The sequence below is a fragment of the Hyperolius riggenbachi genome, chromosome 4 (genome assembly GCF_040937935.1).
Source record: "Hyperolius riggenbachi isolate aHypRig1 chromosome 4, aHypRig1.pri, whole genome shotgun sequence".
Taxonomy (NCBI): Eukaryota; Metazoa; Chordata; class Amphibia; order Anura; family Hyperoliidae; genus Hyperolius; species Hyperolius riggenbachi.
The window spans coordinates 292,865,520-292,888,583 of NC_090649.1; the positions used below are offsets into that span (position 1 = coordinate 292,865,520).

Here is a 23,064-nt window from a genome sequence, read left to right on the forward strand (position 1 = left end):
GCTACTATATAAAATAGAAACATGGAATGGTTGCTGAATAGCACAGGAAGATTAAAAGGCTTTTGCACAGTAGAATATAAATAGCCTTAAAGGAATACTATCAATACCCAAGTGTTCTAAAATGACAATGTACAAATAATGTCTAAGTAGCTGTGTTAACATTTTCCTACTTTTCATGTTAAATATCAGAGGCAAAAGTTTTCATTAATTGTGTGTAGATTCTAGCTACATTTGGAATGTCTCATTTGCAGAGGTATGAATCTGCATGAGCTCTGCAGTCTGACATGCTAAGAACAGTGTAATGTTGAAGCAGATTATTTGAAAACAGGTATCAGGTTTCACACACTACAGTATTTTACAAAAGTTTACGTTGCACATGAGATACGTTTCCTCTGCTCTCTGTGAGAGAACGCTCTGCCTGTCTCTGACTGAGCTCTCTGCACACAGTTAACTGATACACTCTGTGAGGGAATTTCCCCCCTCCCCTCATGGCTGAGTCTGCCATCAGAATTGCCTTCAGAAAAATGTGAAAGGAATTAGATATTAGTAATCAAATAGATAAGCAGTGAAATGTATACACCAGTACTTAGCAGCACTTCCCAAACATTTTCTATCTCAATTGAAATAAACATGTTAATCAATAGTGTCCCTTTAAATGGTAAGAAAAGACAGACTATATGTTTAAAAGGCACTTCTGTAAATGAAAACTTTGCAACCCATCACCACCCAAAAACAGCAAATTTTTTTAAATGCTTTTCTCTTGTAGGACCCAAAAAACATAGCATGCATCAGTGGTGTAATTATTAGTAAGGTTAGTTTTTATCACAGAGGAAAGAGCTATGTGTCTGTAAATGTCACATTGAATACATATTGTAGGTTTGCAATCTAGATGTGAAAACTTTCAGGGAAGTTCCTGGCAGGCAATAAGGAGTTCTGGCTAGGGGTAGTAGACTAGAAGGCTTTGGTTTCAAAAATGTTTGATGTAGGATTGTGTGGATGAGTAGATGATTAGAACCTGATTACCTGAGATTGACAGAAATGTGGGGAAACTACAGCAAAGCTTTCAATAACCAAGACATACTGTACACTGTGCAAGGATTTGAATGTCAGCAGGCAAATCTTTATTTTATAGAAGTAGGAAGATTTTACAACAGCAGAGATTTGATTTCTGGTGTTCTCTATAAATGAGCACACCCAAGCTGATGACATGGTCTGTGCCCCCCTGCCCCAGGGTCAGTAATTGAAGTGGAGAAGTTTTGTTATCAGGCACTGATGTCTGATGGCAAGAACTTCTGTTTTGCTAGGGTTTAGTTTCATTCAGTTATCATTCATCCATTCCTACAGCTCAGCTAAGCAAGCACTTTTTGTTAAAGATGGGTCTGCCACACCAGGGTTGAAATTTAATTCAAATTGAATCGAATCATGAATCGGACATGTCAGATTGAATCAAATCAAATCAATGAATCGAATCTGACAAAGAATCATATGGTGTAGATGGGACTGATTCTCCCTGCAGCTTATGACTCTTTTCACAAAACGAGTCTCTGCACGGGGTCTGGTTGCCTAGCAACAATGTAAACACATATTCAGCAGCTCAGCAGAGCTCAGCAGTTAGGGTTATTATGGCGATTCCTGCTAGTAGTGGGTTATACCACTGAAAACTATGTAGGCAGCAATTATGGTTGTAAAAGAAAGTAAAAAAAACACCCCTAACAAATGGATTAGCCTCCCAGTTCTTCATACGTCACTATTTACGATACATGTTATATTGATGAAACCATTCATTTAAAAAAAAAAAACGTTTTACACTATTTTAGAAGGATGTTTAATAGTTTATGCATAAACCACTTTTTATTTTTTTCCTCATTCGCGGAAGAACCCCTTTAACAAGATTTTATTTTTAACTGTATCAAAAGTTGCTAAAAGATCTAATAGAATCAGAATGGAACACTCGCCTAAGGCTCAACACACACCATACAATCTTGGTTGTTCAATCTTACCACTTTCATGTAGTATAAGAGCTTATCCAATCAATCATTCAAGGTATTTTCAATCTGTTGGCCCTTATACTACATAGATTTGGTAAATCTGTACAACCAAGATTGTATGGTGTGTGTTGAGCTTAAGTCTGTTGCATGTGCAGATAAGGATAAGGGTTTTTCTGTAGTTGTGATGTTTCTTGAATTAATATCAGAGCAGGGCAGATATGTTTTTTCATGAGAGACTGGCTTCAAGCTGCATTTAGACAGCCTTTTCAATACCTTTTTACTAGGAAATCCAAAGGAAAACATCAGCAGCTCCAGCTGTGCACCTATAACATGTTTCAACACAACTGCAAAATTACTTCTTAAGTTCTGATAATTTAAGGAGGTTCCTAAGTAATTATATGTACTTAATCCAGACAGTCTAGCTAACCGATAGAATTAGTTGTTCAACTGTCAGACTGAAGATGTATATACACTCCAAAACACCTACACAAACAAGAAAAAACAGCACTGTATGTTAGTGACATGATATGTACAACGTCCTGTTTAGAGATGGTTGTACCGCTTTTAAGGACTTTTTTTCATGGTTGCGTTTTTATTTCAATTAACTCTTTGTGGAAATGAGTAAGAGGTATTCGCAACGCCAGACAACCAGCAACTTAACAGCAAGAGATATGTATAGTAAAGCGCTCCACAGTGCCGCCCAGCTCCCATCAACCAATCACTTGCTGAGCTGGGATCAGCTGACCGCCTTGATCAGCTGACCCTTCTACTATTGGCATAAAGAGCCTGTCTTGCGGCGCGCGCGCCTAGCTCTCCATCTGTGTGCACTACTAGGTCCAGACAAACCAGAAGCATGTTGATGCGGGGAAACCGCCGCTCTGTGCGCGGATTCCGCAGCTCTGTGCGCGGATTCCGCCACCTCACTACCAGAACGCGCGGCGGCTTCTCCGCAATCCGTCACATAGGCTAGGTAGGTTATTGATTATGCGATAGGTTTAATGGATAGATAAGGTTGAGATACTGATAACTTACAAAATTTATAGAGGACAAAAATTAACTTTGTTTTTATCTCCTACACTAAAAAAAAAAAAAAAAAAAAAAAAAAAAAAAACCATAAATGTCTCCTTTTAGTGAGGAACTGGGAACATTAGCAAGACAATTTTAGGAAAATTTTATCAAAATAGTTAATTAAAAAAATAGTGCACTGTCTCTTTAAATGGCTAAAAATGTTACTTGGTTTCAGTACATGCTCTGTAATGTGAAATAACTTGTAAGCTGTATTTTTGTTCAACATTAGAAAGACCCAAAGCAAGGAAAATGTTCTACAAGGCTTCATGGACACACAGTAATGGGCCATTGTAAAGCTGTGTTTAGCACACTAAACACATTTTCATTCAGATAATGAAGTACTTCATTAATTTGATAATTACGATGTAAAGCTTTTGTAATGAGCATGCACCAGGTTGATAACGACTCTGCCAACATTGAATAACCCCAGTCCTTGCTTTTGCTTGTTTGTGTAACTCTGCTATGGCCATTAGGATGTTCGTACGTGCCTTTAACTGAGAGTTTAATTAGCAAAGAAAATACTCGTATTAAGGCTTTATGAACATCAGCAACTGACTTTCCCGTTTTCTAGTTCAGGGATTATTTCCACCAATCCTTAACAAACACCAACATCCCTGAACATGTGACGAGAGATGCTCTCACTTTCCATGCTACCAGACAATAACATTTTAATGCAGTCATTTGGACTTCTTTCAGCTGTGGATTGTGCACAGAGCAGCCTCATTGTGCGCTGCCTCCCTCACTAATGATAACCACGCTATGCCTCTTCCTGCATAATAGAAAACAAACATAATAGCGAGAGGAAGTGCAGGGAAAGGATTTTAGCTCTGCCAAATGACAATAAGTGATTATTATCATCTTATAAGTGACACCAATGTAACACTGCCTTATTGTTTTATAAGTGACGGGATTTGTTTCAATCTGGGTTTCTTTATTGAGTTATGTAAATGTCCACTAGAAAATACAATCATGTGCTGCATATTATTGATTTAAAAAGTTATTTTGCAGAACAAAAAATCTCTACAAAAGCATCCAAATTCTTGGCATGGGACTGTCTTTACTGTGCATGACTGTCTGTACAAGAATATTGCAGGCTTGTATGCTGTAAATACAGTACATTTTACACCAAAATGAAGAACGACATTTTAGCTCATCAGTGGGCAGCCTGTATTTCAGCAAACACAATCATGGCAATAGCAATCATGTTATAGCCTAGGGACCAAGCATTTTAGGGTACAAAAGTGTAACTACAGGGGAGCAGTCCCTGCAACTGCAGGGAGGCCCAGAGCTGTAAGGGAGCCGCAATTACTACTTCACTCCCTCTGATAAATTAGTCCATCCTTCAGATCAGGTGTTTTTGTGGCTACACTTGATATGGGTGTGATGATTAGAATGTCCACACATGTTTTATGGCTCTTGCAAGATGGGCCCACAGGCTGTGAGGATCACTAGGAGTAGGCAAGTGAAAGGATGTGAACTTTGAGGGGGGGGGGCATAAAAGCTTTGCTGAGGGGGGGGGGCACTATGACTTATAGTTACGCCCCTGTTTGGGTAAATACTGTTCTCTCTTCTGCAGCAGAATTTGTGAAAATATACATTGAAAACAGGAATCACTGTATAATTTTCCTGATAATATGATTTAGCATGCTGGAGTTAGAATTACAGCAATCCCAGTATCATCTATATACACAAATAGGGGAAAATCAGGGAAGCATGTAATACATTTGCTTAGGGGTGTAACTTATGTGGTTAATCCTTTCTAGAACATTCTAGCAAGTGACACAAAGTGTTATCCATAGGAATGGTCAGAATTGCCAAATTCGGAGTCCGCCAACATTCTGAGCTTTCACACCAAATTCCAAACGATTTCCGAATTTTGTGAGTTCTGAGTTTGCATGGTGAAAGAGCAAGGTTGCAATTGATTGTGAATATATTTTTTGCATTTACCATAAGGTTATTTATTGTTGGTGAGAATTTGAAATATACTTTTTATACATAAGTATTGTAAATTTTACAATTTGTCATGATCGTAGTCCTTTAAGCTACTATAAAAGTGGTGTTTTTTTCACTGGTTTCCTAAATTAGTTCATTTCACTTAATAGTGAAAGAGTTACATTAAAGAAAAAAGATGGAATTACCAAATCACGAGCATACTAGTGTTGGGCGAACAGTGTTCGCCACTGTTCGGGTTCTGCAGAACATCACCCTGTTCGGGTGATGTTCGAGTTCGGCCGAACACCTGGTGGTGTTCGGCCAAACTGTTCGGGGTTCGCCCGAACTGCGGAATGACTAGCCGAACAGGGCCGAACAGGGCCCCTGTTCGGCTGAACAGGGCCCTGTTCGGCCGAATACTGCCCCCCTATGGGGTCGCAGGCATAAGGGGGGAGCATGCCCCGATCGCGGGGGGGGTCGGAAATTCCCCCCACCCCCTCCGCTAGCGCTCCCCCCTCTGCCCGCTTCCCCATACAAAAGTTTCAGGAAGTAAAACAGTACCGGTGGTACTAGTGGGTGGCTGGCAGTGGGCGGCACTGTGAAGTGAGTGACTGAGGAGGAGGAGTCCGGAGAGTGACGCGTTGAGGGAGGCCGGGCAGCGGGCGGTTCAGCAGTGGGGGGAATTTCCGAAACCCCCCCCCCCCCCCCGCGATCGGGGCATGCTCCCCCCTTATGCCTGCGACCCCATAGGGCCCCCAAAAGCGGGATGTTCGGGGAGTTCGGGGTTCGGCCCGAACATGCCGAACATCGCGGCCATGTTCGGCGAACTTTCCCGAACCCGAACATCCAGGTGTTCGCCCAACACTAGAGCATACCAGATTGCCGATTAGGGTTGTGCACAGATTTTGTGGAATTCTTACTTTTGCATAGGATATTTGCAATTTCGAGTATAAATTTGGAATTTACAGAATGCCGACAAGTAAATTAATTTGTGCAATGTGCTAATTTTTTTTCACCCAAATAGTTAAAAAAATGTCAAAATTCAAAGTGACATTATAACATATTATAAACATATTTTTCTCCACAGCTGCTGTTGCTTACAGTAAGCAGTATCAATGTGACAGATCTGACAGATTTTGGACTAGTCCATCTTCACATGGGGGATTTTCTATATTTATTTTATTCTTTACAAAAGCACTCTCTGAAAAGGATGTATACACAGATGTCGGTGTGAGAAATAGCGGGGCCGCCGCCGCCGCGCGGGGCAACATGGTGGCGGCCTCCGCTTCCCAGCCGGCTGACTCCGTCAGTCATGCGGAGCAGCCGGCACACGCTGTTAGGGACACCGCCGCCGCGACTGGCGACATCAGTAGCAAGTTGTCTGCTGTCATGTAAACACTTCTGTGTTAGCGCTCAGACCTTAGTGCAGTGCCCTGGTGTTGATACTAAGGATTTCCCACCTTAGCTCAGGATTATTATTGTATTTTGATCTGTGTTTTGACTCTGGCTATCCCTGACTATTCTATCTCTTGCTGATTGTGTACTTTTGCCTATCTGAATCTTGTTTCCGACTCCTGCCTGTTCTACGATTTCTCTTCTGCCTTCCGCTCCTGTACTGTCACTGCCATCTCTGTTGCCGAACCCTTGCCTGTCTGACCTTTCTCCCTTCAGTGGAACGTCTCCCACTGGAGGGCCAACTCTGAGGCTTGTCTCTCCGAGACGCCTGCCCCAAGCAGACGATTACTGCTGGGGGTCGAGATTCCTCACTCAGTCTGGTCAGAGGATCTCAAGCACGGGGTTCCCATTCAGAGGTAACCACACCTCTGAGGAATTACCGTGTGGTGGTCATTTCCACACCATCTGCTATATTACTATCGTATTGTGTTTTTTGCTGGTGTTCAGAGGTTAGCAATATATCGGATTATCGGTGATACTGCAGATCATCGATAATCGGGTATATATCTGCATTCTTGGTGATACTGCAGATCACCAGTAATCAGATACTCTCTGCGTGCTGACACCGATCATGACAGTCGGTAAGCTTCTCTACTCTATTGTAAGTGACAGTGGTAAAGGGAAAAATCAATCAATTTACAATGGATTTTACTCTGAAACAAATGTACATTTTAGGCCCGGTTCACATTGGCGGTCGCCGTCCGGAATCGCCGTGCCGGAGCCGGACCGCATGCGGAACGGACGGAACGGACGCACGGCATAGCAATGAAAGTCTATGCGTCCGTTCACATGGGTTCCTTTCCGTCCGGACTGGAGCCGGACCTGATCCGGACTCCGGCGTAAGACCCAACATGCGCTATTTTTTGGTCCGGCTCCTCCGGCTGACGTATCCGGAGCGGAGCTGGACTGTTGCATCCGGCCAATAGAAACCAATGAGAAACGGAGAGCGCACAACACACTGGCTATAAAAACCGGACGTTCTACCCCACTTCCTATGCGTATTGTAGCGGCGATTTTGGATGGGGACACATGGGCAAGCATTTTGGAGTGGAGCAGCAGTGACTTTAAACGTGCTGGAGATGTTGGCAGTATGTCGGAGGTGGAGGTGAGTGCTAAACAGCGGAGGGCCTGATTCCACAGGTCCACCTTCTGCTGACCTCCCAGACCCCAACATTTTTATTTTATTTCTACTATCTTTTGCCAAACGGATCCGGATCGCATCCTGATGAACACCTGATGCAACCTGACCGGATCCAGATCGGATCCGGATCAGAACCGTACGGTTCCGATCCGGATCCGGTCCGGATCCGGTCAGGTCATCCGGTCCGTTTGGCAGAGAACCGCAAGTGTGAACGGGGCCTTATACATAAGCATATACACACATTTTACAATTTTACAATTTTTCACAATAGTGAGCATTTTGAGGCTCCTTACTGTTTTTGGTGCATAAAAAGGGTTAAAACATTAACTATTTCTAGTCTTGCATTAAGTTGACCTGTTTAAGGTTATCTTTGGTTATTTTCCCAACATCAATATTCTTTGCATGTGAGTGTAAAAAAAAGTAAAAGTAAGCCTTTCTGCTGTATTTTTATCTAGTTATTTGATTTATCCCTTAAAAAGGATCCCAGCTAATTAGAACACAGGCTGAAAATATAAATGCAGTATAAAGGCAACACAGAAAATAAAAGCCATAGTGAAATGAAAGCCCCGGTGGTTCAATATTAATTAATGATAATTAAGTTATCAACTAAACCTAACATTTTACAAGCTTAAAGTGAATTTGTAGCTTGATCAACCTATTTACATAGTTAATGTTGGTATTTATATGACACAGTGGTGAAACACATTTGGGGGAAGATTAAAGTAGAGTGAAAAAGCTCAGCTGTTTAGTGTGCTAATCTTCACTAGAATGTAGACTTTCATTAGATCAGAGATGGCATAAGGTCAATAAAGTTTTCGGTATCTGCTGGAGGAAAAAGTAACTTTCTGCTCTGAATTCACACAGTGGGATTGATTTAGTAAGCATATGTGTAATGAAAGACAAAGTTAAGCAGCCATACTTGTTTCAGACATCTAACCCTGAGAAGGGAATTATATTTGGAGAAAAACAAGAATTTTATGAACTTTTCAAACTTTTCAAATGATCAGACTTTTGTGAACAGAACTGATTTAGTTTTGTGCATAAAAGGTACAAACAGGCTAGTATGGCCCTTCTACACATTTCATAATAAAGTCTGCAAGCCCCTTTAATAACAAGGGGATTTCTGGATCTCCAACCCCTCCCTGAAAAAGCAGGTGAATGGGCTAATAATTAAATGCATACCTTAAATTACAGAGCAAAAATTAGAACTTTATTTGAAATAAAAACAAGCAAAATATTTTATTAAAAAAACATCATGAAAACTATGTTTCTTCTTTTCTTTTCGTGGATTCCTTTCTTCATCTGTATCCTTTTTTTCTGTTCTGTATCCTACATTCTTCTATATACTTGCATCTTGTGATGCCATATTGTTCTGGATACTTCAGTCTTCTTCCATCATTTTCCTCAGTATATTTCTTTCTTCTGCTCTTCCATTGAGTTCTTCTATTCTTCTTTCTCTTATTCTCCTGTCTTTCTGTGCAGAAATATTTTATAGACATTTCTACTGTCAAAAATTACAATACAATTTACAAGATACATCTCCAGTTACTATAAATGCCCACAACCTCTTCTCTACTGCAATTGTACCTAAGACTGGTGCCTGTCCTACATCTCTCTAGGCCCAGACTTTTTAAAATATAAGTGATTATGTCAAATGTTTTATACACAGAGCCATCATGCTTCCAGATGTGTAGGATCCTATATCTGTGCCACTGTGAAACTGATTAGTCAGGGTGCAAAGGCATTTAATAGGTTTTGAACTTTTCAGACTTACAAACCAACAGTCAAACAGAGAGAGGCGGCAACAAAGATGTTTCCTTTGCAGATCCTCACTGTCCAATTGTATGTTAGAACAGACCTGTACTCTTCCATTTTTATGTGTGTACTTCTTTTGTTCTGTATAATATATTTCTTTCTTCTTATGCATCCTCTTTTTATCATCTTAAAATCTGCAGTACATATTTCTTAATTACTCTTTTACTTACTCATTTTTTTGTTTGTTTTTGTGGTCTTTTATTGTTTTGTTTCTTGGTTCCTCTTCTTGATGGCAGCATGCCATGGACACCTGCTTACATTGTTTTTATATAAACCCTTTATAGTAAATTAGTAGGAGGTTACTAGGAGGTCAGAAGTGACCCCCTTTTACCACTTTTACCAATTTGCCTGGGAGGATTGGACACTTGGGAATGCCTTGTCATCCAGAGTCTACCCTGGTCACATCCGCCTCCTCCATGAGATGGGGGTGAGTTTCTTGTCCATAGCATTACACAAGAGTGCTCTAAAAAGAGCCTCTTTTGCAGCATTCTCCATAATGTTAAGGACTATCAGCCTGACGCATGAACCACGGGTAAAATTGCAGTGTGCGTGCCTATTTATCAGTACTAATGCCAGCAGAATACTGTGCATTGCGCAATTAGCACATCCCGTGATACATGGGTAATGTGAGCATTGCTATGGTAATGCATATTACATTACTTGCTATATCTACATTAACATTACCCACGCACCATTAGTTGCGCTAACTGCATAACATGCAGTACGTTAATGACATTTGTACCTGTAATATTGCTAGTGATTCATGCATGAGGACCCATGTGAGCTACTATTATTCAGGGACAGGGTATGGAGTCCTAGACTCATGGAATCCCAGTTCCCTGAGGAATACCAGCCTGCATTGGAAACAAAGGTAGCGAGGCTTCGGGGAGGAACACAGTGCAGCTAAAGGGAAAATTATTTGGCCATCACATTTGTATAGGGAAATCTTAACTGTGTGCATTATTTCCCTATTCATCTCAATGGATGAATCACTGTAGCAACTCAGCATATCTCCAAAGATGTAATAGCTCCCACTTTGGATTCCTTCTGCCACTCAGCTTTTACTTAAACAATCACAGCAGCACTAAGCCCTAAGGATCACAATGTGCTGTCTCTCGACTTAGTAAATTACCCCCCGCAATGCTTGGATTTCAAAATGACCCACAGAGTACAAACAAAATTGTTCTTTATACACAACACATCTTGCAAGCATGCATTGCATTTGAGCCTTTAATAAAAACTTCAGCACGTAATCTCCAACAAAGAGTGCTGGTGTCTATTTTCCTGCACGCCCGCCAATGCAGTTTTATGGCACCTTTGGAAATGGAGGTCTAATAATAATGCAAGGGCTAAAATGTTTGCTGAAAAAGATATAGATATTATCTTTGCTTTTTCTACCAGCAGAGCCAAAAGAAATCTCTCCATCGCATAGGGGTATTAAAATTTAAGAAACAGGTCAAAACAGCTGACATCTCTACAAAATGACAGCTCAAGGCGGCAAGGTATTTTCACTCAGTGGGACGCCAAGGATTGGATATCTGACAAGGAAAATAACAGTATGCTTACTTGCTGCAGTCCTTTATGATTCTTAACAAGATAAGAAAAGAAACGCTGGAATTCTTTTATGTGTATCCAAGGGAAAATAACAGTTTCTGTGCAATGCACTAGCTTCGAAGAATAGAAAATTTAACAGAATTTTAATTACAGATAGAGGTAAGTAGGGTGGGGTGAATATCCTACGCTACCCTAATGTCTAATAACCAGATAGGTACTGTACAATTTCTTAATTGCTTCTGTACATAACTGACTTGAGATCTCTTGTAGGGATAAGCAGATGAATTCTATGGAATTAATTTCACAATGGAATCTGTAATGCTGCCCAAAGAAGAATACCGGGCAAAATGCTCTTTTAAGGGACCGTGAGCAGAGGCATACATTGAAAATCTGGACTTACCTGGGGCTTCCTGCAGCCCCCCATAGCCCATGAGGTTTCATGTATCCTAGTCCCTTCCGTGTTCTCGCTGGCGGCTCTGGTACTCCGACTACTTTGGCTGAAGTTGCGCATGCGCACTGGCGTGTCATGACACTGGTCGCCGCAAGTGTCATGCGCATGAATGGTTTAGTCTTTAGAGAACTGCGAATGTGCAGGACGCTTAAGGCAACCATTGTGATGACGTGCTGGGTGCGGGCACGTGTGACTTCAGCCAAAGTCACCGGATTATCAGAGCCAGGTATGTCCAGATTTTCTACGTATGCCTCAGCTCTGGGTCCATTTGATTCCTCCCATGTTGTATTGCTGCTCAGCACACCTTTTCTTCCCCTTTCTTTATTTTCTACTAGCCAACTGAATGTTCCCAAGTGTCATTGAAATGGCTAATGTCATATATAGGGATGGTTAATGAGATGCAAATAATTTCAAGTTGATGCAGTTTTATGCAAATGTTGTATACAAATGTATGCAGCTTAAAAATGAACCAATCAAATCCTGCTTATGTAAAATTCAAGCGGTCTATTTTCAAGCTACATAAATTTGCATACAAAATTTGCATAATCCAGCACCAACTCAAAATTATTTGCATTTTATTAACCATCCCTAGTCATACATAGACAGCCTAATTACCCAATCATTACTAAGCCATCTTCCTCCTGATATGCACAACAGGAAGATAATACTTGAACCATTCTCTGTGCAATTTAAAGGGAACCTGAAGTGAGAGGAATATGGAGGCTACCATTTTCTTTCATCTCTCTGCATAGAAAATAAAGTAATTACTGAAAACAAGTATCACCCCTAAAAAAATAATTTGGGGTGAAAAAACAAGATATAGATCATTTAGGTATGGTTAGTAGTGATACAGTTTTCAGCAAATGAATGGGAGATGTGCTGACTGGGGAAAATTACTTCCATCCTTGAGGTGAAAACAACAGTAGGCTGAAGTGGTTAATATATCAATATAGCAGCTATGCAATAAAATGCCATGGCAGCTTTCAAAGCAGATAAATTACTTTGGGAACTTGTCGTTTTTTATAAGGATGATATTACTTGGGCACAAAGCAAATATGATAACTGTATGGATAATAAAAAGTAGGAAAACAAATTTTCATGGAATGTTATTAGAGTTGTATGCCACTTTAATAAATAATTTAATTGGTGTTTGCCCATTGTAAAATGTTTCCTCAACTTGATTTACATTCTTACATTTATCACAGGTGGCACCATCTTTACTGCTGGCAAGGTGCATGATTGTGGGATATTTGTTGTGTAGTGAGCAGGAACAACATCTGTCAGGGGCAAAAGGAAATTTGACATCATAACCTAGGCTGAAACATAACTGGGAGGTAACTAGCAACCGTATAGAGGAACAGTTACATTTTATTATGAAAATGAGGTATATTTCACCGTCAGGTGGTGCTGCATGCTGTTATACCTGAAACTTGTACCTGAAATTACATGATGACGAGATAAACATATGATTCCAGTAAGTGTAGTTACAACTGTCTTGTATTCACTTTCTACTTCGTTTTCCTTTCTAAAAGTTAGTGGACCATTGTTTTATTTATGCAAATTAGGCAGTCAAACTGCAGCCAGATGCGGCAGGCAGCTGTCTTGAACTGTAAATAGATACAAAACACATTTAGCTAGCTGTGCAAACAATACTGATAACAAGAAAGTGCTGAGAGGCAAAAAAGCTGTTTTTCTATTCCTTGAAAGCTACATTATTTTACACTAATCTAAGATGGCTTGTGTACACAATTCAGAGTGTAAAAGTACCCCCTTACGATTTATATGTACTATTGCTACTGCACCGACAATTAATTAACTCTTTAGTTTATTCTCAGCTCAGGTTTGCTTTAAAGTAACCCTGTAACAAAAAAAGTGCCCTCGGGGGGTACTTACCTGGGGAGCGGGAAGCCTCTGTATTCCAAAGAGGCTTCCCTATCCTCCTCAGTAGAGATAATCCAGCTGTGAGACCCAAAAAAGTCCACTTGTCAGTGCTTGTTGGCACTGCCCGCATGCGCAGTAGCGGCTCTCTGTTCGGGCTGCAGTGGAAATAGCCGAGACCGATCAGATGTGCTCTACTGCGCAGGTGCGAGCCATTGTTATTGGTATTGTTTTTTTGGTCTGCTAGCGCTGGATCGGGCTGGCTGAGGAGGATGGGGAAAGCCTCATTAGGGTCCAGAAACTTCCCCTTCCCAAGGTAGTATCTTTTTTTTTAAGATTTCATATTCCCTTTCATTTTTTTAGAAGAGAAGTACACTGCATGTTGTTGCAAGGAGTGGTAAGAAAGTTGCAAGCGATTTCTACTTTTCTTGAGGATTTACTTTCAAAGAAAGCAGTGTGAACCTGCAGGGGTAAGAATACCAAAGCTGCCATCTTACTATCCATCGTTATGGAAGCTATTTACTGCCTGTTGTGCTGATCCACTGTCTCTAAAACTTAAGTCAATGATCCAGAAGGACCCTGCACATGAAATTCTCAGATATTCTGATTTCACAGCCTATTGTTGTAGCCAATGATAGCCAAGCAGCTGACATTTTTAATAATAAAAGGTGTCAGACTCTATATTTAATTCCCTGCATTTTTGTAAAACTAGTTTTATTTAATGACATCGAAAATTCATCTATTTCTGTTATGCAGCCATGTGGCCATATGCAATTCTCTTTTTCGCCTGAGTTTTCACCTAGGAGATAATTTTTCATCTTTGATTTTAAATAACTTTCCAGTACTTTTCAACTAGAAAAGTACCAAAAAGTTGGTGGAAAAGTACTATCAAAATTATTTTCATGATTATCTTGCCTTCTGGGGGCTTAAAAGGCATTTTATTGACAAGTTTAAAAATGTCACCTAGGAGAAAACACAGGTGAAAAAGTGAATTGCATATGGGCCATGGAGAGGTGATTGTGGATCTAAGAAGTACAAACAGTACTATCATATAGTAGCCAGTAACTGACAATCATTTATGTCCATGAAGAAACAAAATGGATTTGAACTTCTGCCCAAAAGCACAGCTATTTTTAAGGACCAACTGGTCCGAAATTTGTCAGCTGTAGAGTGATCTGTATATATCTTTCCTTGGCCCATATGCAATTAACTTTTTCACTTGAGTTATCTACTAGGAGATAATTTTCAACTTCTCTTTAAACAAACTTTTCAGCATTTTACAACAGAAAAAGTAGCCAAAATTGTTGAAAAAGTGCTATCAAATGTATTTTGAGTATGTTCTTGCTTGCTGTTTGCTTAAAATGCATTTTATGACAAGTTGTGAAAACATCACCTAGGAGAAAACTCAGGAGAAAAATGGAATTGCATATGGGCCCTTTACTCATTTGGATAGGTCCAGCAATGAAGGATTTTGCATACTTATGGACAAAAGTGTGGACATTTGTGACCGGCTGATGTACCAGGGACCCTACATTGTATTCTTGTAATTCCTATGCCATAGGTGTTAGCAGTGTTTCTACATTTATGATTGCCAATCACTTAGCTGGAAGTTGATTAACTAACACAGATGCCATCTAATTGATGACAAATATACCAGAACTGCTTCCCATACCCAGGTGAGTGGAAATGTAATGTTATGAGAGTTAAACCCTCATTCTTATTATGCAGTACAGACTAAGTTCATATTTTTGATCCATTTATGGAGGGGAAATATGCTGTGATTTGTATGTTCCAGAGCTTTCACAAGTCCTGGAGAAATCCCCCATTACCAAGCAATTATGGACCTATTGCCTTATTCAATTTTAATAACAAAGTATTCACAAAATATTGGCAAAAAAGTTAAAAATTCGCTAGACCTGTGGATACATTTAAGGCTGGATTTATAATCTATTGGCAAGCAGGTGACAACACCTGGCATGCGATAGATTTAAACAATGTTATAAATCACTGGTTTAAAAAGATTACTGCCCTGGTTTGATGCGGAAAGGCCTTTAATAGGCCAAACTGGTCATTTATGCTCACACTAGTTAGACAAATACATTCTGAAGACCCATCCTTCAAGGGATTAGAAATGTGATATTGATTGCCATTGGCTGTGCACCACTATTTTGAAGCATAGGGTTCAGTAGCAATCTGCAAATTAGAAATATATAACGTTCACCAGTACTCTGCTATTGGCTTTGCAACAGTCCTTCCATCCATGTTTTCAATGCTTCTATGTTTCTTTCCCCTAGCTTATTAATTCCGTACAAATCCCTTTCTTTTTGCTTACATCTAACACTAGAAAAGGCCCGAAAGGTTCGCCGGCGAACGGAAACCAGCAAACTTCCAGGGTTCGCGATCACGGAGAACCTCGAACTTTACCGGAAGTTCGATTCGACCCCATAGTGCATCATGAGGGTCAACTTTAACCCTCTACATCACAGTCAGCAGGCACATTGTAGCCAAACAGGTGACACTCCCTCCTGGAGCCCCACCCACCCTTATAAAAGGCAGGCAGCATCAGGCTTTTCACTCACTCGTGTGCCTGCAGTAATTAGAGAAGGGAGGGCTGCTGCAGAGAGAAATATAAGGAAAGCTTAGTTAGGCTCTTGTAGGCTTGTTAGCTTGCTCCTTGCTGATTCTTATTGCTAAAAAAACACCCCTCAACAGCTCTTTTGAGAGCTAATCTTGTTCTTGTGATCTATTTTTTTTTTTGTGTGGCCCACTTGCATTATATACAGCCCTGTCAGTCAGTCGTTTGGCCCCTTGGTGGTAATTACTACTGTGCCAGGTGCAGATTTGTAATATCCATCACTGCATATAACTACCTATTGTTCACAGTGCACCCACCTACCTACGTGAGCGCACACAGTGTCACTATGCCTGTCCGGGACCTGTCTGTGTGTGACAGGTGCACACTGTAATACCCATCACTGCATATACCTACCTGATGTACCCATCAGTGCACCCACCTACCTACGTGAGTGCACGCAGTGTCACTGTGCCTGTCCAGTACCTGTCTGTGTGTGTAACAGGTGCACATTATAATACCCATCACTGCATATACCTACCTGTTGTTCACAGTGCACCCACCTACCTACGTGAGCGCACACAGTGTCACTGTGCCTGTCCGGTACCTGTCTGTGTGTGACAGGTGCACATTATAATACCCATCACTGCATATACCTACCTGTTGTTCAGTGCACCCACCTACCTACGTGTGCGCACCCAGTGTCACTGTGCCTGTCCGGTACCTGTGTGTGTGTGTGTGTGTGAGACAGGTGCACATTTGTAATACCAGTCATTGCATAATTGTTCACAGTACCTGAGCACGCTGTGTAATATACCACTCCGAGCATACCTGTTAACTGCACCTGTGTGACAGCTGCACATTGTATTGTAATACCAGTCTCTACATACCTTTCACTGCACCTTTGCGACTGCACATTGTATTAGTCAAGTCAGTGCATACCTTTCACTTCATCCCCCCGATATGGTCAAAACAGGTAGAGGCAAAGGCAGGGGCAGACCCAGAGGCAGGCCACCCGGCAGGTCTGTTCCAGGTTGTGCTGACATGATTTCGTGCGGCCCTGGCCCAAAGTACAGTGCTCAGAAGAAGGCACATCCCATCAACTCCCAAGATTGTCAGGACGTGGACGACTATTTAACACAGAACACCTCATCTTCCGCAGCCACCAGCGTTACTACTAGCCCCACATGTGCTGCATTTTACACTTCACAGGAGTTATTTGGTGGGGAAATCCCTAATTCACAGCCATTCTTGCTACAACAAGATGAAGGCGCTAAGCAAGTTACACCACCTCATATGTCTAAGTTACGTGTGAGGAGGAGGATGATGACGTACCTGCTGTTGGTGAAGTTTTAGAGGTGTCTGAGGCAAGCAAAGCTGGGGAGGATGATTATGATGATACGGATGCCACGTGGGTTCCCAATAGAGGAGATGAACAGCGGGACAGTTCAGAAGCTGGTGGACTTCCACAAATTTGTGGCTATTGGGACAACGCAGTGAAAGATACCAGGCCACAATTATTTCTCAAAAAAGGCAATACCCAAACTGTACCATGAAGTTGAGAGGCAAGTGGTGTCATCTCTGGCACACAGCGTTGGGTCAAGGGTCCATCTGACCATGGATGCCTGGTCTGCCAAGCACAGTCATGGCAGGTACATTACTTACACAGCCCATTGGGTCAACCTGGTGACCGATGGCAAGCAGGGAGTACGTGGCTGTGCAGCGGAACTTGTGACACCTTCATGGCTTGCAGGCAGGCCTGTTGCCACCTCCTCTCCTCCTGCTACATCCTCTTTGCTGTACTCCTCCTCCTTGGCTGAGTGGCAGTTCAACTCTACTGGTGCTGTAATCTCCTCTCCAGCTACACAGCCCCAGCTCCCCAGGGCCTATGCTGCATGCCAGGTACAACGGTGTCACGCCATATTAGACATGCCTTGCCTCAAAGCGGAGAGTCACATTGGAGCAGCTCTCCTGGCTGCTTTTAACAAACAGGTGGATCAGTGGCTGACCCCGCACCAACTGGACATTGGCAACGTGGTGTGTGACAACGGCAGCAATCTAATTTCAGCTTTGAATTTGGGAAAGTTGACACATGTTCCCTGCATGGCACATGTGCTGAATCTCATCATTTAGAGATTTGTGTCTAAGTACCCAGGCTTACAGGACATCCTGAAGCAGGCCAGGAAGTTGTGTGGGCATTTCAGGCAGTCTTACACGGCCATGGCATGCTTTGTGGACATTCAGCGGTGAAACAACTTGCCAGTGAGATGCTTGATTTGTGATAGCCTGACTTGCTGGAATTCGACCCTGGTCATGTTTGATCGCCTGCTACAACAGGAGAAAGCCGTCACCCAGTATCTCTACAACTACAGTAGAAGGACACAGTTTGGGGAGATGGGGATGTTCTGGCCCAAGAACTGGACACTCATGCAAAATGCCTGCAGGCTCATGCGGCTGTTTGAGGAGGTGACAAACATGGTGAGTCGCAGTGAAGGCACCATCAGTGACTTGATCCCCAATGCTTTTTTCCTGGAGTGGGCCGTGCGTAGTGTGGTGGATAAAGCTGTGGGGGACCGTGAAGAGCAACAGGAATAGGAGGAAGAGTTGTGGGATCAATTCTCATCAGAACCAGATGTTTCCTCAACACCTGCGGCAGCACAGCGGGGGAAGAGCAGGAGGAGGAAGAGTCGTGTGGGGAAGAGGAGTCAGACTCAGATGATGAGGAAGGTGTTGTTTTGGAGGAGGAGGAGGTTGCAGAAGAACAACCATCGCAGGGGGTTTGTGCTGCTCAAAGTTCCCGTGGTATTGTTCTTGGCTGGGGGGAGGAGGAGAACTTACCTGATGTCACTGAGGAAGAGCAAGATGAGATGGATAGTACGTCTGGATCCAAATTTGTGCAGATGGCGTCTTTCATGCTGTTCAACCTGTTGAGGGACCCCCGTATAAAAAAAACTCAAGGGGAATGAGCTGTACTGGGTGGACACGCTACTAGACCCTCGGTATAGGCACAAAGTGGCGGATATGTTACCAACTCACCTGAAGGCAGAAAGGATGCAGCACATGCAGAACAAGCTGGCAACTATGTGTACAGTGCGTTTAAGGGTGATGTCACAGCACAATGGAATAAAGGTTCCACTGCCAGTAATCCTCCTCCCATGTCCACGCAGGCAAGGACAGGACGCTCCAGCGATCTCATGGTGATGTCGGACATGCGGACATTCTTTAGTCCAACGCCTCGCCCTAGCGCTTTTGGATCCACCCTCCACCAACGCCTGGACTGGCAGGTAGCCAACTACCTGGCCTTAAGTGTGGATGTAGACACTGTGAGCAGCGATGAACCCTTGGACTACTTGGTGCAAAGGCTTGACCTGTGGCCAGAGCTGTCCCAATTTGCCATCCAACTTCTGTCTTGCCCTGCCTCAAGCGTCCTGTCAGAAAGGACCTTCAGCACAGCTGGAGGCATTGTCACTGAGAAGAGAAGTTGTCTAAGTCACAAAAGTGTTCAGTACCTGACCTTTATCAAAATGAATGAGGCATGGATCCTGGAGGGCTACTGCCCGCCCAAAGACTAAGTCAGTCCCCACACACAGCATCTCTGCCTGCACACCGTGTGACTACCTGCCCCAAGACTAAGTCGCTCCCCACACAGCATCTCTGTCTGCAGGCCGCTTGACTGCCTTTTCCACCACCACCAACAGGGTCCAGGACTCCAGGCAGATTCCTGAATTTTTAAGGCCGCAATGAAGCAATGACCACCGGCTATATGAGTGTCTAGGGGGGGGGGGCACACCCAAGATAATTCGCTCGTTGCTTCATTGTGGAAAGACCAAATTCGATCAGCTGGACACTCAGTCACTGTTGTTCTGTCATTCATCTACCTCAGCCCGACCATATGGACTGGTAAACCGCTATCGCCTGCACTCTGGCCAGCACGGTCGTCACAACACAAACAGCTGTTTGCGGTGTGTTACACAGTGAGTTTGGTCTGTCAGTGTGAAGCAGTACTCTAGTTACACTCCCTGATTGATGTATACACATGCAAGATGTTTTAAAGCACTTTAGGCCTCCAATTTAGCATGCAATGTGATTTCGGCCATTAAAACGCTGCTTTGCGTGAAATCCAGCTTTTTACCCGGGACTTTTGGTGTCTATCCCACCCATCCATGCAAAATCTCAAATGTTAGACCCCTTGAAACATCTTTTCCATCACTTTTGTGGCCAGCATAAATGTTTCTAGTCTTCAAAGTTCGCCTCCCCATTGAAGTCTATTGCGGTTCGCGAAAGTTCGTGCGAACCGAACTTTTGTGGCGGAGGTTTGGGCCATCTCTACTAAACACTAGCCATGTTTTGACTCATCAGAAGAGCACCATGAGGCAGCCCGTATTATGCATGCAGAGTACGGTTGTGCTTGAACCCTGCCGTGAACTGTCAGATTTTCAATATTGAATGATTAATTGATTCATTTATAGGTTGAATAAAAACAGAATAATATATATATGTATGTATGTATATATATATATATATATATATATATATATATATATATATATATATATATATATATATACATATATATATATATATATATATATATATATATATATATATATATATATATATATATATATATAAAACCTTCTAGGATTTTATGATTTATCATAGTTATTATTGAGTATGTTTTAATTTAAATATTATGCATGCATGATTGTCATACAACTATAGAAAATAGATATTTTATTTCGCTTTATTACAATTTATTGATGAGTCAGTCTATCCTGTCCTATTTTGTCAAAAGGTTAGCTAATAGCTAGCAGATAGTCAGCTGCTTCAGAATGTTTACCTGAATGTGTACATAGCCTTGAGTAGACCTCATAGCCCACATGTTTACCTGAATGTGTACGCAGTTTGGAATGTGTAAGCTAGGTACAGAAAAAAGTTGGGAGTTTAGAATGATAGAGATATAATAAAATAATGTGTGAATAATACCATATACATATCCCCACTCATAGAATGTCTCGCATATGTAGTGTTAGGAATAAACATTATGTTCACATTCCTTTATATAGTTAAACAGGTAATATGAAATATACCCTTAATACTAATATAGATACATATATATATATATATATATATATATATATATATATATATATATATATATATATATATATATATATATATATACATATATATATATATATATATATATATATATATACATACTGTATATATATATATATATATATATATATCTGTGTATGTGTGTGTGTGTGTGTGTGTGTGTTTTCCCTGCTAACCAGAAACCCAACTTGTTTGTACAGCTTGCTACAGAGTATTGTGAATGGCATACTCAATAGCTAAATGTAGACACAGTCAACCATATTTACAAACCACATTTACTATGCCTTGGAGAATAGCCAGTTTCAAATGGTTGTGTATGCAGAACTCTGTTTTCTAAGGAAGGTATTAAGAAATTATGGTCCATTGTCTACTCTGAAGCAAATGTCAACATTCCATGGGCAAGACCAAGCTGATAAGTGCAAAGATCACCTCTTATTTTGAACATGTTACAATAGCGCCACCTGCTGGAAAAATTATGACATGTCAGTATAATTAATTAATAAGGCAATGATGCCATCAACAGGTGGTGGAGAGTATTACACACCAAGGGAATTAGTTAATATTTGTGGACCTATTCATATTATTAACTTGACGAACACACCTATCAACTACAGATTGGTTAGAAGTTAATCCCCGGGGCCGGATTTCAGATAGAGATGAGGGATAAATTAGGAGGCCAGTCATCACAAAAGAAAAGAAGAGAGAGAAAAGGGACACCCTCACAAGACTCTCACACCTAAGAGGTTCCAGAAAGCAAAGATCGGAGTGGTACCATATTCTCGGCAGGATCCAAGATTCCATGAATTGGTAAATATAGAGATTTTCATTATATTAATATCATTTAAGTTATCGACTTGGATATTTGTTGATTCTATTTATTATATAGTTACCCTGAAAGGCGTTGGCTTTTCCAAAGTTGCAAACTGGAAACGCCTGTTTATATTGGATTTATTTTTTCCTAGATTTTTCTTTGTTATCACATATAGTATATGATGGTATCCAAGCTATAACTAAATGAGGAAATAGAGAGCTTCTTAAAACAGATCAGATCTTTTCCCATATTCATCTTTGCTTTCAAAAATAGGTATTGCTTTCTCACTAAAAGGTCATGCCCAAATATAATATATGCTATTTTATGGTTACTTGTTGTAGTTTAAAAAGGTCAGATCAATTCCAGCTTGTTCTTTGTTTTTAAGCTAGACCATATATTTAAACTGCAGATAAAGATAATATGTTATCTTATGATTGCACAATCTACTACTGTAGTGATTTACTAGTTTTAGCCATTGGTATTAGTGGTCAGTTTATATGAAACTGTTTAATCAGCTCATATCAAGAATTATTTTGTGAGTTTTATTTTATTCCTGAAATTCAATTTACAATTGTTCTGACATATTATTGTATTTATTCATATTTACATTATTTTATTATATTGCTGTCCTGATTTTTCACTTTGTGTACTAATGTATTGAGAAAACTCGCTATTAAACTTAGGGTTGGGCATATGATATAGTAAGATACCTCCCTTTTTATTTTTCATAGGAGGTCTTAGCTTTTGATTTTTATACTTCCGGTTGTAGTTAAATGACCGTATGATAATTAGCCTCACAGAACAAAGTAGCTGTTGTGGGGACAAAGATGGTCCTTTAGTGGCTTCCAACTTCTTAGGTAAGTATCTGATTTTTTCCAGGTTTTCTTTAAGCTCCACCATACCTTGTAACCCGCCCTTTGTCCATGAAGCAAAGTACTGACACTGTACTACTTTGGCAAACTGCCATTAAACAGTAATGTAATAAGTAGAAAAGTCTTGCTAATACACTTGTTATGAAATTGATTTGCATTATTAAAATATGTTGATTGCACATTTACGAAAAAAAAAATTGACCATGCATGTCCACGGCCCACCTTCACTAAATCCTTGTACACATTAGATGGTTCTAGCTGGTCAGGGTGGCCTCTGCCAAGAATTTACCATGTATCCAGCAGACCCCAATCTCCCTCAGTGCATCAGCAATAGACTGTGGCATCATTTCAGCCAAGTACAGAATGAGGGCATTGCTCTCCTACTCACCTTGCTTGCTCTGTGCCA

The 23,064-nt window shown here is 41.1% G+C and overlaps 1 protein-coding gene and 1 long non-coding RNA gene across 7 annotated transcripts in view; one reads left to right on the plus strand and one right to left on the minus strand.

Moving 5' to 3' along the window:
• NKAIN2 (sodium/potassium transporting ATPase interacting 2) overlaps positions 1-23,064 on the plus strand; it is a 1,108,222-nt gene that overhangs the window by 830,236 nt on the left and 254,922 nt on the right. Inside the window, exons 5-6 of one of the 6 annotated variants that reach the window (XR_011019352.1) lie at positions 10,804-11,112; positions 12,610-12,689. The exons of 3 other annotated variants lie outside the window; for them this stretch is intronic. The gene's annotated coding sequence lies outside the window, so the exon portion shown is untranslated. Of the gene's footprint in view, positions 1-10,803; positions 11,113-12,609; positions 12,739-23,064 lie in introns of those variants that run through there. 2 more of the 6 variants (XR_011019351.1, XR_011019353.1) reach the window with 2 other exon arrangements.
• Positions 8,882-23,064, minus strand: part of LOC137503858 (uncharacterized) — a 140,497-nt gene continuing 126,314 nt past the window's right edge. Inside the window, exon 3 of the long non-coding RNA XR_011019354.1 lies at positions 8,882-9,058. This is a non-coding gene — a long non-coding RNA (uncharacterized lncRNA). The remainder of the gene's footprint in view (positions 9,059-23,064) is intronic.